This window comes from Monodelphis domestica, chromosome 1 (genome assembly GCF_027887165.1).
Source record: "Monodelphis domestica isolate mMonDom1 chromosome 1, mMonDom1.pri, whole genome shotgun sequence".
In the NCBI taxonomy this organism is placed as follows: Eukaryota; Metazoa; Chordata; class Mammalia; order Didelphimorphia; family Didelphidae; genus Monodelphis; species Monodelphis domestica.
In genome coordinates this window covers 588,256,566-588,269,902 of record NC_077227.1, presented here as the reverse complement: position 1 = coordinate 588,269,902, position 13,337 = coordinate 588,256,566, and the positions used below count along the sequence as shown (strand labels likewise).

Sequence of the window (13,337 nt, the reverse complement as noted above, 5' to 3'; positions counted from 1 at the left end):
TTCCTCATTACAAATCTTTCAGGATTGTCCCAGATCATTGCATTGCTGAGAGTAACCAAGTTTTCACAGTTCATCATCATACAATATTGCTGTTATTGTGTATAATATTTTCCCCGATTCTGCTTATTTTGCTCTGCATCAGTTTATGCAGATCAGATCTTTCCAACTTTTTCTGAAATCCTCTTGCTTATAATTTCTTATGGCACAACAGTATTCTATTACCAATATGTATCACAATTTGTTGGGGCATTCCCCAGTTAATAGACATCCTCTCAATTTCTAATTCTTTGTCACCACAAAAAGAGCTGCTATATTTTTGTACAAGTAGGTCCTTTCCTCATTTTTATGATCTCTTTGATATTTAGACCCAGTAATAGTATTACATATAGGATCAAAGGGTATGCACAGTTTTATAACCCTTTGGACATAGTTCCAAATTGCTCTCCATAATGATTGGATCAATTCAAAACTCCACCAATAATGCATGAGTGTCCCAATTTTGCCACAACACCTCCAACATTTGTCACTTTCCTTAACTGTCATATTGGCCAAACTAATAGGTGTGAGGTGGTACCTCAATAGCTAGTTTTTAAATAGAGTTATCTTGTGTCTCCTAATCAATTGCCATCTTTACAAATGCCCACCACAATAGTTAACCTGTTTCTCCCTCCAATGAGCCTTTCTCAAAATGACCTCCATAACTGATTCATCTTCCAACTGGTTCAAATATTTTCACCAAGGAGTCACTCTTTTTGATATATAAGGGCTCCTCCATGATCCTTTTTGTACCTAGTCTCTTCTTTCTGAACAACCATCTTTCCATTTTTATGTTTCAGATATGTATTATGTCCCACTACATCTCAGATATAACCATAAGTCATAGCTGCCTCCTTGCATTAAGATCTCTTTTTCTTTCTACTTATTATCTATGCTCTGAACATGCATGTAGAATCCATAAGTATTATCCTTTTGCTGTTGTTATTGTTCAGTTTCAGTCATATCTCCATTACTCCATTTAGGGTTTTCTTGGCAAAGATCCTAGGTAGTTTGCTATTTCCTTCTCCAGCTCATTTTGCTAATGAGGAAACTAAGACAATTAATGACTTGCCCAGAGTCACATAGCTAGTCAGTATATGAGGCTGGATTTGAATACATGAAGATAAGCCTTTCTGATTTCAAGCCCTGTGCTCTTTCCATTGTGCATCTCCACCAGTAGTCTTCTGTGGTCTATTACACAGTGACTGAATGGAAATCATTCTCCTAACATTGACACTTATAAATCTCTATAGAGTCTTACATTTTTCCTGAAGCTCACTGTACATATTCCATCTCTAGCTTAGAGTCCACTGTTCAAGTATATCTTTTTTTTTTAAATCCTTACTGTCTGTCTTAGAATCAATACTATGTATTGGTCCTAAGGCAGAAGAGTAGTAAGGGCTAGGCAATTCAGGTTAAATAATTTGCTTAGGGTCACATAGCAAGAAAATATCTGAGGCCAAATTTGAACTCAGGACCTCTCATTTCCAGGCCTGGCTGTCTATCCACTGAGCCACGCAGTTGTTCCTCAACTATGTCTTAGCATATCCTTCCTAATTGTTTCAGGAAGGAGGCAAAAAAAAAATCATCTCCTTTTTAATTATCAAAAGAACATTTAACCTGTTGAAAGCTTTGCTAGTTCTATAAAATCCTTTCAGCTGCCAAAGAATTTGTGTGGGAGTCATGGGGGAGAGAAGACTAAAAATTGGATTGAAATATATTTCTAAAATAGACATTGTGAAATATAAATTACATAGAAGTTTACTAGAGTATTTTTATTTGGAGTTGGGGTGTTTTTTTAATATCAACAATACCAACAGAAATTTGTCTCCCCAACTCCAGGTTCTCCTTTCTTTAATTCATCCCCCACATATTTCTTAAACCACAGATGTGACCAGGTTACTCTGCTGCTCAAGAATCCATTAGAAAAAAATACAAACTTTACTGTCTGGCACTTTAAAGTCCTTTACAACCTGGTTTCAGCCTAACTTTCCATGCTAACTGCATATTATTCTCTTTCACGTAATCTATATTGTTGTTCAAACCTAGGTTTTGTTCTATGTACATGGCATTCCATTTCCTACCATATCTTTTTATATAGGCTATGCCCTGCATCTGGAATGTTCTTCCACATGAGTTCGGCATAGTAGAATCTTCAGTTTCCTTCAAAGGATAGCTCAGCCACCAACCGCCACCCCTCAGAGTCTCTTCTTGATCCCCATAAGTGGTTAGGGTTCTCTGCCCTTTTGCCATTAATTTAAACTCATGATTTAAATATTCATCTCATTTCCCACCCACAAACTCCAAACCATGCCACTGTCATTCCATTGTCCCAACCTCTTCCCTTTCCAACCCCAGAACCACTCTAGGATCTCATACAGATGACCTTTTATTTTATCTTGTCCAAAAACAAGCCTCCACCTCACTTCCTAGTCACTAGCTCCAAACCAACTACAGGTTATTCACCTTCCCTCATTCTATAAACCAATTTGGCCTGGTATCCTCAGCACCTACCATAGTGCCTGCCACATAATATATTTACTTATATTTATACTATATTATATGAACTTCTTAAATAGAATGAAAATGTGACTTGAACTGGATGACATATATTAGTAGACTTTAAACACAGGTAGAACTGCAAAAGAAAGATGCCTCTGATGAAGAGATGGCTGTTCTCAATAAGGCCAACTCCTTTACATGTAATATCCTTAATCCCACCCTTTCCCATTTCCTCCAGCTGATTGCCCCATAATCATCCTTCCTTCAATCTCTATCAATTGATTCATTTCCAACATTGTCTACAAATACTCCCAAGGCTCCTTCATCCTCAAAATCAATCAATCAATCAGTATTTCTAAAACAACACCAATTCTTCAGCTATCATCCTATAACTTTACATTCCTCTGCATCCAACAAGCTATCTACACTCATTACCTCCACTTCCTTTCCTTTTTATTCATTCTTAACCTTTTACGAAATGGTTTCTAACTCCATTATTTAACCAAAATTTCCCTCTCCAAAGTATGATCTCTAGCTATCCATATCTAATGACCTTCCCTCAACCCTCATCGTTCTCAATGTCACTGAAATATTTGTCATTATTGACTCCTGGATAATTCCAACTTTGGGTCTTTTGATAATACTTCCTCTCTGGTTCTCCTCCTGTCCAATCTCTCCCTCTCAGTCTGCTTGGTTGAGTCATTATCTATACCATGACCACTAACTCTGAGCATATCCCTACTGCCTAGAGTGGAGGCACCTTCTCTACCTTCTTTCTCTTGGTAAGTGTATCTTTCTTCCAAACTTCCCTATTTTGCTATTCTTCCAGTCAACTCTGCCTATTCACACTAGTGCTAGTTCATAACCTCAGTCATCCTCAATCATTCACTTTCCCTCATTCCTTATAACAAATAAATCATCATGTCTTCTAGATTCTACTTCCACAGCTTCTTTTCATATAACAGAAATGTAGCTTCTTTCCACTGTTCCTTGCAGCCTAGATAGAACACTAGACTAGGAGAGAAGTCACGAGATTGAGTCAGAACTCTACAACTTGCTAGTTTTTTATACCTTGCTCATGTTTTTTAACTTCTCCTGGCCTCAGTGCTAAAACTGAAATAATAGCTGCATGCTCTTCAGGAAATCCTTAAAAATCTATTGCTATCACTTGGCTATTTCTAGTGTGATTTAAGCATGACAGAACATGGAAACCAGCAGCAGCCTATCTGTGACATTCTGCCTTGGTAATGTTTAAAACCTCCCTCTCCTAAATCTCCTAAAGATAGCTCACTATCCACAAGGAAAATCATAGAATAATTGTCAAGAGCTGGGGGTCAGACCCATGCCTTCTGACTCCTAATCCAGTGCCTTAAGAATTAGGAGACCTGAAACCCCTAAATCCAGCTGTGCTCTAACTATGTAACTCAAGGCAAGTCACATATTCTCTGAGCCACCTGTAAAAGATAATCCTTAAGGTCCTTTTGGCCCTGAGATTCTACTGCTTCTTTCATCATGTTCATTCTCTTTCTCTCATGTTCATTCATCCCTTCTAGTCAATATACTCTTCATTACTCTTAGCACCAAATAATGAACAAGAAGAATCTTTAAATTAAGGGACTATCAGCCCACTGGGAACTAGATATCAATAATGATCTCAGTATATTAGTTGCCATTTCAAAAGCTCTTGGATGCTACTAGATAGACACTAAGTCCTTGGATAAGTCTATCTGGAACTATTCAATGCTTCTGCATTCAACAATGATTTTCTATTCTTTAGAGAAAAAGAAAAGTTGGGAAAGGAAGGCTGCATAGGTAAAGATAGTGAGAAAATACTACATTCTCTTATCAAGCAAACAAGCATTTGAGTGCCTACTGTGTGCTAGGCACTGTACTAAGTGTTAGGAAAACAAACACAGAAATGAAATAGACCTTACTTTCAAAGAGTTTATATTCTATAGGGGAAACTACACACACACACATACATATGCATATATATATATGGAGAGAGAGAGAGAGAGAGAGAAAGAGAGAGAGAGAGAGAGAGAGAGAGAGAGAGAGAGAGAGAGAGAGAGAGAGAGAAAGAGAGAGAGAGAGAGAGAGAGAGAGAGAGAGAGAGAGAGAGAAAATACATACCAAGCAAATGCAAGATAATGAGGAAGGGATAAGGGATCCTAGTAGCCAGGGAGACCAGGAAAGGATCCTCTCAAATTAAGTCCTATCAGATCAAGAATAGTAGAAATAAGAACTGTTCATCCTCACCAAGTCCAACAACATCAGTTGCCCTTATCGCTTACCTAGACAAGGGAAGTTGTTATTTGCTGGTGATATCCCCTCAGGCCTCATCAGCAGCTTCTTCTCATATTGCCAGACCATCTGCCAGTCTTTTCAGGGATAGGAAGCTTCTCTATGTTTACCCCCACAGGACACCAAGAAAATTCCTCTTCTTAGAGGTGATGGGAAAGAAAGTCCAACCTTAATAACAAATCAGCAAATGATTTCTGTTGTTCTCTTGTGTCCAACTCTCCATGACCCTACTTGGAATTTTCTTGGCAAAGATAATGGGAGTAGTTTGCCATTTCCTGCTCCAGCTCATTTTGCACATGAGGAAACTGAGACCAATGGGATTAAGTAACTTGCTCAGGGTCACACAGCTAGTGAAATGAGTCTTCTTGATTCCCAGCACAGGGCTCTATCTGCTATTAAGTGATTTCTAGATAACCTAATCAGCCATTTACTCTACTGGTTAATGAGGCTACTAGTGAATGTAATGGATTTATTCTGGGAGTCCAGATTCAACTACAAACCAGAAAAGTTTGAAAACATGTACCCTGAAAGTGTTCCTCCTCCTCTTCCTCTGTTCATGATAGCACATGGCAAGAAGGAATGGACATTTGGCTTCTCTATTACCTGAGGTCATTGCCTATAAGGAGAAGTCACATCACAAGAGAGAGTTCTAGAGAGGAAGCCAGAAAATCCATTTCCTATATCCAAATAAATTTCCTTTGAATATTCAACCTCCAGGCTTTGCTTAATAAATCCTTTGCTTTTGTTGGTATGCAAAGAAAAGTTTTTTAGGAGGTTACAAGACCCAAGACTGGAACCAGTTAACTAGAGCCAGCAAACTAGTTCTGTGTTCAGATCTTGGCTTTTCAACATTATTTGGATAGATGAATCATTTAACAGACCCTGCAAGTCTCATCTCTTCACATCTGAATGCCCCTCTGAATCTCAATCATTAAAAACATCCTTTACTTACTGGGAACTTGCCCATGGCCACAATGTGAATGAACCCAATAACTGTAATTAAGATCCTGGAATTGTGATTAAGATTCCAGAATTCCTTCACCATGTACTTTGTGTTCACACTATTAAACATGCCTTCTTCTGTAGCAACTTGTCTACATGACCATTTGAAGAAGAAACATAATAACTTTTCTGAAAAACAGATCTCAGTTCCTTCCTATCTGTCTTTCTAGCCCAGAAATCAGAGGACAATGAGTCCTTAATTAAATAAAATTTAATTTTAAAAAAGGAAAGAAAGAGCATTCAAGAGAGGGCAAGTCAAGGTGAAAAGCTCAGGGGTGTGTTCACTGTGTTCTAGACTCCCCAGATCCACTCTCTGCATTGTGTCTCCTCTTTTGGTGTACATGGAAAAACCACAGTTGTACACAATACAACCAGCTATGCACAAAAGTGCTGCTACTCTATGATGAAGAATTGAGAGTCAACAAAAGTGATCTGAAGAAGCAAAGTTCATTAAACAGCTTTAAAAAGCATTTCACATGTTCATCACCACTTGATAGAGAGGTAATAGATTCAGAGTAAAGAGTAGGATTTATATTGTTTGGACATGATCAATGCAGGAATTTGGCTTAGGCCACTAGGTGGTAATTAGAAAGAGTGATGGGCCTAGAATTGGGAAAATCTGAATTCAAATCCAAACATTTACTAGCTGTATGACTTTGAACAAGTCACTTAACAATTGTCTGCCTCCATAGCATTTATTAAATATAAAAAATTAAAATATTTCATCTCATTGTTTGACTATGCATATATTACAAGGGTTTTTTTTTCTTTTTTTCAGTGTTGGGAGTAGGAAAGAAAACTCATTTCTATAAATTAATTTTTTTTCAGAACTTCAGAAAAGAAAGGTTTAGAACCTCTCTTTTTCAGTAAGTTGAGGCAGACACAGAATCACAGAATTTTAGAACGAGGAAGACCTCTGACACATATAGTTCAACATATACCCAAAAAGGAATTCTTACTATAAAACATCAAATAAGGAATCATTTGGCCTTTCCTTGAAGGCATCCAATGAGTAAAAACCCACCACCTTCCAATGCAACCCATTCCAGTTTGGGACAGCTCTAATTATGAAGAAGTTGTTCTTGATATCAAACCAAAAGATCTTTGAGACATCAACCTCATTGCTCTTGGTTCTACCTCTTGAATCTAAAAAGAACAACTATAATCCCTTTTTCACATGACAATGTTTTAAGATGCTAGAATATACCTCTCATGACTCTGGAGTCTGAGTCTTCTCCAAGCTAAACAATTTCTATTTCTTTAATATGATCTTTATGTGGCTTGAAAGCAAGACACTCCATCATCTTGTTGACCTCCTCCTTTGGACTCTGCAACTTATCAATGTCCTTCTTAGACTGTGGCCTGTAGAACTAAACAGTACTCCAGATATTATCTGACCAGGACAGAATTCAGAGCAACTACCATCTCTGGAAGAATCAGAAAGAGATGCCTCTCTTAATGCAGCCCAAGATCTCTCTGGTCATACTGTTGACTCAAATTGAGCTCTAAAGTCACTAAGATCTTTTTTAGACATACTACTTATTATGCTTCCCTAACCTGGACTTGATTTTTTGAACTGACGTGTAAAATTTTACCTTGATCCTTTTTTTTTTTAAACCCTTACCTTCCATCATGGAATCAATATTGTATATTGGTTCCAAGGCAGAAGAGTGGGAAGGGCTAGGCAATGGGGGTTAAGTGACTTGCCCAGGGTCACACAGCTGGGAAGTGTCTGAGGCCAGAATTGAACCCAGGATCTCCTGTCTCTGGACCTTGCTCTCAATCCACTGAGCCACCCAGCTGCCCTCATGCCTTAATCCTTCTTAAGTTTTATTTTATCAGATTCATCACACTGCCTATCAAGGGTAAGAGAGAAATTAATTATCTAAAAGTGAGCCTCTGGTCACTGTGTCAGCCTCTGATCATAAAGTTTGTAGAGAATATGTTTGCTAAAAGTGATAGAACGATGCCAAGCAGAAGGTGAATGACCAAGAGATGGATGATGATGATAACAATGATGATGACAATTTAAAGTTGGACACATAATGAAAAGTCATCTCTACCATAGTAGAGTCATGAAAAATCAAAAGGACCAAGTGAAATCCATAATGTTTCATTCATTCTCTCTCATCAAGTTGGCCTCTCAAAATACATAGTTCTATTAATCTTCCAAAATTTTCATGTACCCACTTAAGTTATATTTCAAGTTATACTCTCCTTCCCAACAGTTCCCTTTCATTGTGTTTCTTAATAAATTTTCAAAATTAACTTCATTGTTTTTAGTCAGTAAATTGCCATTTATAAACATAATTTTGTCATTATTGACATCAAGATTTTGTAAACTCCAAATTAAATTGTCTCTGCCTTTGCTCAGCCACAATCTGCCACTAAGTAGATTGTCCTTAGATAAGTCTGTTTGGAACTATTCAATGTTTCTGCATTCAGCAATGGTATTCCATTCTTCAAAGAAAATAAAAAGTTGGAAAAAAGAAGGCTGAAGAGATGGCAGCTAGAAAATACTTTATTACATTCTCTCACCAAGCAAGCAATCAAACAAGCATTTTAGCACAGTTCCTAAAGGACATGTAATTTAGTTGGCATGGAAAACTCCTAGCATGGAAACTCCATCCTGCAACCAGAAACCTATTTCTGATTTGGTAAGTCCAAAGGAGGAAGGAATACCTTAGATATACATAAAGATTAAGTGCCAGATTGTAGAAACCAGATATTACTAACTCCAAGAACAAGGCTCTAGACATTAAACCCCAGTCCTTCAATATGTAATAACACATAATATTAATAACAACAGAAAAAATAATGGAAATAATAGAAAACATAACTAAATCACCTCATCTGCCTCCTGATTGTCAGGCATATATCATAATAAGTTACTTAAAATTCCATAACACTCTCCAATGTGAACCTTTTCCTGTAATGAAAGTACCAGAAATGTGTCATGATACTACTGTTTCACCTATAAAAAAGCCCCATGACCTGCACCAAGAAAAAACTTTATAGAAAGATGCTAGTAGACTAGAATTCCCCTCTCCCAATAGCATATAGTTAAATACATGATTAATATAATCTTTTATAAAATAATTGACTAGCTACCTTGTCACACTACTTTTTTAAAAATAGCAGGATTTAGTGGGGAAATGATGGGCTCTGAAACCAATAGTTTATTTTGGAGTTTAATTAATAGTTTAGTTAGATTCTTAGTGTTTTCCCCTTAAAAAAAATAAAAGCAAAACTCCTGATCAGGAAACCAATAAGCAAAAGAAAAATGGCAAATCATAAATTAAGAAGATAAGAGGGAAGTTTTTGACATACTTTTCTTCTAACTCCTAATTGTACTTATGTATGCAAAAAACATCCCCAGGTCTAGAATTGAAAAGCCCACCAGCTGAAATCTTTCTCTTTTTTTCAAGGCCACATCTTAGAAATCACTTCTTTTATGAAGCTTTCCCTGATTACACCTCCTCCTGTATAAATTATCTCTCCATTCAAAAATCTTTCCTACTACCCTCTCTAGTATAATTGTTTTATTTGTCTCCTGAAGAGATTATAAGATCTCTGATGGCAGGAATGACATATATGGGCATGTTCTATGGAGCCTATACCAATACCTGGTACACAGTCATTCAATAAATTACTGTTGAATGAATGAATGGCTGATTGTGACTCTCCCAACAGCCTAATATTCTGCAGCTTTCAAAGTATATTTGGTTCATACATTCAGTTTATAATGTGCTGCAAAGTGCCTTGATAAGAAGTCAAATGGTGCACAGACATAACTTGTACTTCATTGTGTTCTGATTGCCTGGAAAAAAGCTACATATTCAAACCTATAAATAAAAATGCACTGGAGCAGCCATACTGAAAAGATTAATTTGTCATCTTGTCCCATCAAGCTCAGAAATGGATACAAATATAGCAATCTAGAGAAATTTCTTTTTTTTTTTGCCTTTAGAATTCAAACTAATTTTAAGAAGTCCATCTCTGTATTTACAAGGAGGGGAAAAAAGCAAGCTTATAATAGAAATTACTACAAACAGCCTTAAAAAATGGGGTTTTTATCCCATGTATAATCATAGCTTTAAGTTTATTTAAATCATATGATCATATTCCAAGAGTTGGAAGAAGTGGTAGAGGTCAAAGGAACATAGACTTGGAGTTGAAAGAGATGTCAGATGTCATCAAGTCCAACCCTTTCATTTTGTCCCTCTTCAAAACTGAGGCTAAGCAGTAAAGGGACTTCCCAGGGTCACATAGCTAGGAACTATGAGTCAAAATTCAAACCCAGATCTTCTTGATTCCCACTCCATACTGCCTCTCAAATCCTTTGGCTCTCCTATACATTAGATTGCTTTCTAGAATAGCCTAGCCCATTAGGAAGATAAGTATATCCATGTAGATACAGATAGATGATTGATAGACAAAGATATACATATCCATGTGAACATATACATACAAATATCACCATTGATAAGTTTCTATCCATTTCATAGCTGACAGAAATATATAGATGCATATATTTGAAAAGAGCCTTGGGGCTAGGGACAACCATTTCACTAATGAAATTCTACCAACACAAATGTGAAGTGTTTTTCTTCTGGCACAATTTGTATTCTCGTTTCTAGGTCAGGATACCACAAAATATGTGTGTGTTTATACCCATATTTTGTAGTATATACATATATATGCACATTTCAATAATGTATATTAAGAATATTTTTAAGTAGAACTTCATGTTACAGCAACATGATTTGAATTTCAAATGTCCTGGCACCACTTTAAAATGAGAAAAGATCAGGAACTTCTGGCAGCTTAAATGCCTTAAAAATATCAAGTAATATATGTCTCCTATTTAAATGAACACTCTAATGCAAATATTATCAACATAGCAATGGGTTCAAATCAAGAAAACATGTAATGCCCATTGGATTTATGCGTCGGCTATGGGGGGTGGGGGGGAGGAAAAGAAAATGATCTATGTCTTTAATGAATAATGCTTGGAAATGATCAAATAAAATATTTTAAATTAAAAAAAATATATATGTCTCCTATTTACTAGTATCACAAATATTACTAAATGAAATGTGGGATCTATCTATATAAGCATAGTGATATATCGAGAGATATGGGGGGAGAGAGAGAGAGAGAGAGAGAGAGATCAATAGATTTTATAAACATGACATACATAGGACCTTAATGGGGAAAAGCACTACCTCTTCTTCCCCCCTGTTTTCAACCCCACAGTGCTCTTACCAAGTCACAAAACACTGCCCTGCTTTTCCTTAGTCACCTAAAAATACTATTGTAGAAAGAAAACTAGATATGAACCCAGGACAACCAAATAATGCTGTGCTTCTTACTATCTTCAGCTATTGGATAGAACCACCAACATAAAATAATCTACACACAGTAATAGTTTTTTAATGATTTAGTAATTTACTTATAACTAGTTGCTAGCTCATTTCAACATATGCCTCCTTCCTTAGTCAGCTATAATTTTAGTCAACTAAAGGGATCTATTTGCCTGGGACATATTTTGCAAAAGACCTTTCCCATATGACTCTGATCTTGATTATGGCTCTGTCTAGGTCTAGAAGGAGGGGAGAACAGTATTTCCCTTCAGTGAATGCTTGAGAAACATGATTATGGAAAGAAACATCTTTATTTTTCATACAGATCAAGTCACAATATTTTCAGAGTAAAAAAAAAACTGTTCATCTGAGAAAGTAAGACAAATGTTGACAGAAATTATCACTTCCTTCACCATTAGAAAGTTATTCTCCTTCTCCTATCTCCTAAATATTCCTACATTATTCTGAATAGGCAAATTGTAGTTACCAGATTACATTAGTAGCAGAAAATCATATTTAGAACTGGAAAGGGATAGTAGGGATCATCTAGTCCAACCCCTTCATTTTTTGTATGTGGAAACTAAAATCCAAAAAGGATGAAGTGACTTGCCTCAAGTTATAAGACCATGAACTAGCCCTCCTAAAATCTGAATCCTGGGCCTTCAATTCCAATAGCAATTAGGTTTACCTGGCCTATAATTTTCTGAATCACAGAACTGTGCTTCTAATATATGAAGGTAAAGAAGTTATAGCTAATGTTATTGACGATTTTAAGATTGAGTGCCCTCAGTAAATACCTTTTTTGTTCTTTACAGATTAATGCTTAGTTTAGCATATTATTTAAATTTAGCCAAATACTTTCAAAATATAATGTTCTTTCCTCTATTTGTTTTCAAGGCAGTAATATTTTGAGACCTGTATCCTTACATATATCCTTAGGGTTAACTGTCTATGACGCAGCAAATTATTTCCTACAAATAAAAACACAACTAGACATGCATTTTATTACTCTAATAAATATGCAAAAACCTGACTCAAACTGTATTCAAATTAGACTTCAGTTATAAACAAACTCACCAACAAGAGGGATGCCTTTCAATAAAAGGAAGCCTTTTTTTTAAGGTAGAACTTCATGTTACAACAATGTGATTTGATTAGTACATTGCCTAGCACCACTTTAAATTGAGAAAAGACCAGGAACTTCTAGTAGCTTAAGTGCTTTAAAAATATCAGCTGTCATATATATTTCCTATTTTCTAGTTTCAGAAATATTGTTACATGAAGTCAGGATCTTTCACATTTCTGAAGTGGCGGGCCAGGGGTGGGGGTGGGGTGGAGCAGTGAACAGACCATAACAGAGAGATGCCAAGAGAATTTTATCATACTTGAATCAACATTACTATTCTAAATAAGTATTACTTGAAATAATATGCAACTTCAAAAGATTTTGTCCTCTTAATTCTCAAGTTGCTTCAAAAGAACAAAGAATTAATTATTAAAAGCCCTTTTATTTAACTTAGTTTTGTCCATAAGAGTGCTTTTCAAACAAGTACCTGCCTTGTTTTAAATTCAGGTATGAAAAATATAATAATCTTCAATAGGCCAATACAGTAAATTAAATTCCTTTGCTACCTGAAAGGTTAGCTTTTTATAACTGATGGCTATTGAGAATAGTAAAATTATACAGAGAGGTCCCCTAGTGGTGAAGTTACTATTTCAACTTTTATTTCATATATTTTATAGGGTTATTTCAGTATAAGGCAGAATCAATATGTAATTTTATTACAGAGGCTTAGCTAATTTTTCATATATAATGGGCCTATCATTTTGAATCGTAAAGTGCTTTTTACATAAGAAATAACAGGAAAAATGTTAGCTGGACATTAACTGTCATATATTATATTTCTTTTAAACAAATATTAAAACTGTGGAAAACAAAGTTGGGGAAAGGGTGTTTCATAGCCTCTAATTGGAAGGGATTTTCAAGGCTATCATCATATGCCTCTGACTGAAATTGCTTCATTGAATAACTCTGAGAGGAGGAAGGGTTAAGTGCATAAAAACTAAGAAGCTCTTTTTAACAATGGATGCTGGAGTTTCAGGAATTAAAGACTAAATTCAGGCCAA

The 13,337-nt window shown here is 36.0% G+C and overlaps 1 protein-coding gene across 6 annotated transcripts in view; it reads right to left on the bottom strand.

The window, feature by feature from the left end:
- CSGALNACT1 (chondroitin sulfate N-acetylgalactosaminyltransferase 1) overlaps positions 1-13,337 on the bottom strand; it is a 455,619-nt gene that overhangs the window by 440,217 nt on the left and 2,065 nt on the right. The window lies entirely within an intron of this gene.